General features: G+C 42.9%; 1 pseudogene; it reads left to right on the top strand.

The window, feature by feature from the left end:
* The first annotated feature begins 1,345 nt into the window (after positions 1-1,345).
* Positions 1,346-1,456, top strand: LOC138522149 (U4 spliceosomal RNA; annotated as a pseudogene).
* The last annotated feature ends 2,501 nt before the right edge of the window (positions 1,457-3,957 follow it).

The following is a 3,957-nucleotide window of genomic DNA, read 5'->3' as shown; positions in this document are numbered from 1 at the left end:
TACCCTTACAAAGTAACAACGAGATGTAGTCCCGCAAGGCTGCAGTCCTGCCAGTAGTGGTAACATCCCACCTGTCCGGGGACGTTACACATAATCCTTTCACAGCTTATCATGGGATTACAGGGCTGACACGTGTGATATCAAACAGCTGTGGCTGTAATAATTATGAGAACACCATCCAACATACAATAACTTATATTTAAAGATTATTCTGCCACCAGGAGGTAGAGTGATAATTATAGGGTTTTGGAAAAGAGGTGCATATCTCACATACAGCCACTGTGCTGCAGAAAATTGGCTGTCACTGCAGCTGTCAAATGGGCACCTGTGACCTCTGAACCTGCTCATTGCCACTGGTAGAACAGGTGCTGCCGATCAAGCTACTGATGCAACAGGGCACAACTCCACACTATGCTTGTGGCATGGAGCTTCTGCGAGGGGCATCTGATCAGCGGATTACCCTTTCAGAGTTGAAATGAACTGCATCATTTTATTACATGGATACACATTTTCAAAAAGCCAGGGGTCCTACACCCTTGCCAAATAGCAATCCATTACAGGTTCCTCATCAGACTATCTTGTTGATCAGGGTAACTCTTACCTGAACCACAAGTACCCTACCATAGAAATGGAAAAAAGGGTACTTCGTGAAAGAGCTTATTCTATTTTTCAATGATATCCATGTTTATTTTATTTTTCAAGTTCAGGTGTGCAATGTCAAATTGATGTAGCTGGGTGTTTGTCCTGGCTGCTAATGGCAATATGCACAGATGGACCCGTTACCTCATGGGCATGCTCATCACAACCCAGTACCACACTCCAGATTGATGATTACTTCGTAACTGAATATGTGCCAGCGCGGGCATCAAGTAAAGAGGAATGAGTACAGGGTTGGGAAAACTGAATTTAAGTTACTCAAATGAGAAGTCTGTCAGCAGCAGCCAAAAACACTGCCCTCATGGGAACGCCAGTGGTTTTAGGCCGGATTAGCAAGACCAAGGAACCGGAATCGATAAAGCAAACAACTAGGTGCACGATTCCAGGGTGAGGATCAGAAGAAGGGATACAGTGTGGGTTGGAACAAAAGCATGCAGCTGAAAATGAGCAGAAGTGACATACTATGGAACCCGCCTTTAAGGACAGATATCTGATGGAAGTACCTGTTTACTCTGACACATGACAAGCCTGCACTTCACTTGTAGGTATCCTGCCTCAGCTTTCATTCTTTCGCGGTTGATAAATGGAGCACCATTGAACTGGATGTTAATAGCGATTAGCACCCTGGTAGGGGCTGCTGGCTAATCATGATGCTCGAAACACGGGCTGTATTGTATTGTACAAGCCTAGCTTTGCGCAGTGGCAGTATCGTAGCTCATGAGGTTTAATCGAGGTGCAATTTTTGCTTATTGAAAACTGTATTGTACAAGCCTGCGTTACGTGCAGCCTGGGTAGCCAGAGCGCCCCTTCCCTTCCTCGGTCTGCTTGCAAACTCACCTCTTTGCACCCACGTAGATTCCTACGTGGGTGCTAAGAGTGTGCTTTTTTAATTTTTTAAAAATGATACGTACCATAGTTGCACAGCCGAGCACCACGCAGTGCTTACCCTGAAGTCTTTTTACCATGTTGATGACGTCAACATCATCAACATGGAAAATGGACTTCAGGGAATGCATTATGCGGCCTGGCATCATGCAGCAAGGTATGTTAAAAAGAAAAGACACACCATTAGCACCCATGTAGGGAACTACGTGGGTGCTAATGGCAATATACCCCTCGATGTCAGGCAGACCCTTTTGCTAATGGCACTGCCACCCTCATTAAGGGATGCTTGCTTCACTCAGGTCATTAAGTTAGGTGGCGGCCCGTTACCGACAGGGTCAGACAGCCGCCTCAGGGCATATTGCCTCAATAATGTTATGTTGATTAGAAGTGGTAAGAATCCTAATGAAATAATGCATACAACCCCAATATTAATTACAATATGTGACCAGGACATGTGCAATCGCAGCTAGCACACAGCGTGCACTCTGCTGTCCTGTGAAATCGGCCATCTCTGTGAACCACCTCCCACACACATATCCCTTTATCCCTTTTATCTCTATCCCCAGTACACCAAAATAAAACTAACTTAACACCTCAGGTCTTTCAGTGGAGTGACACTACATCTCACTGCCCATAGGTTCAGCTTTAACCAACACCTAACATGAATTCATGCCCTGAAATATGGGCACTAAATGCCATGCAATGCGGGTGATTTTTTAACTAGGGTGTAACCAGTAGTCCAATGTTATTTTAATGTTTTACTTTCTTTTTCGTTGAAGTGTGGATCCGCCGTTTATCATATGGTAGAGTTGTCCATTTGGTAGAATGCTGCCTTTTAATATGTGGAATTCATGATCCACTGGATGAAAATGCCAAGTGGGCCAGATCATGGCTGCATCCCAGATTTGATATGCTCAAGAAAACAATTACCCCATAGTCGTTAGAGCGCACTGTGACTAGCTCTCCAGACCCACTCATCCTTGCCGATCTGCCCATTTAAAGGACATTTTTAATTTGTAATACCATTTTCTTGCTTCATCACTACAGTTCTTTGGGCCTGATTTACAAACATGTTTTAACATGGAAAAGTCCCATTGAAAAAATGTGTGTAGATTGAAACACTGTGTCAAAGATGAAATCTCTGATATCCTCAAGTCACAGGTTTGATATAATACAGGTGCCAGTGAGCTCTGGGTTGGAACTGACACACTGCAATATAAGTGAGATGTTACTGTTCTTTGATGTGGAAATTAGGCCACTGTGCAGTACAGATCTGTAGTTTTTTGTGTCCTATAGGTAATTTTCCACTAAAAAACAAAAATAATGGTATCAGAGGTGGCTGGTTGAGAAGTGTCTTGTAATGATGCACACTAACTGTCACCTGGAAGCCGATTCGCAGGGAGGCCATATGGATGGGTGATCCCTAACATGGGTGGAAATTACAGCACGTACAGTGTTGTTGTACAGTACCGTAGTGAAGTGTATTTAGGATGACCCTGCGGCTCTCTAGATGTTTTGGACTACTTCCCCCATGATCCCTCACGGTTTGCTAAACTGTCTAGGACTGTTGGAAGTCATGGTCCAAAACATCTTGCAATTGCAATTCTATGCCCTAAGCTATCACTTATGATCCATACCATGTTATGGGAAAACACTGGATTCAGAGAGGTCGAGGAATTTTGTTACAGTTTGTCAGAGGGCTATACCTAATCTTGTGGTATTTTATTATGGTGGTAAAGTGGTATTGTGTTAGGATGGTAATGCTCAATGTGGTGTGACAAAACTTCCCTCTATTGCCTGTATTCGATTTAGGGTCAACTTTAAACACAGATGATCAGGCTTTTTACGCCTGAAATCTTGACAGCGCTACCTGTCACTCCAGCAACTTATCTACAAGACTGGGATACTGCTTTGCTAGCAGGTCTATTCAGCTGTCAACATGCACAGACAAAATATTGCACACTCACACCATCTGTCTAACTACTGCCCAAAAAGCATCACTTTCATGAGAGCCTTTCCCTGCTAGCCGTTATAAGCAGATTAAACAAAGTGACTCAAATGTCACACAAATGTTTCACACTCAAAAGGATTTTTCACAGTGTGTTTATCTTGGAGGATAACTTAACACTGGTATGCAGCAATCATTAAATAACAATATTCGGTAGTGCAAATGAGAAAGAGCAGTTACAAAAGAAAAACAGTTTCAGAAATATACACAATTCAATGATAATGAACTGTAACCAGGTTCCCTGACCTTGGACCGTGGGACTTGGGATAAGCCACACTAATAACAAACTCTTGTGCCTTTTATAAATATATTTGCATGCAACATTGAGCAAATGAACATTGAAACTTCTGGCTGACTAAGGAAAAATACATTCATTCATTCATACCCTCACATTTTTACTGGCATGC

Source organism: Ambystoma mexicanum, chromosome 13 (assembly GCF_040938575.1).
Source record: "Ambystoma mexicanum isolate Mex_15411 chromosome 13, UKY_AmexF1_1, whole genome shotgun sequence".
In the NCBI taxonomy this organism is placed as follows: Eukaryota; Metazoa; Chordata; class Amphibia; order Caudata; family Ambystomatidae; genus Ambystoma; species Ambystoma mexicanum.
Note: the sequence above shows the minus strand (reverse complement) of the source record. Positions and strands in the feature narration are given on the sequence as shown.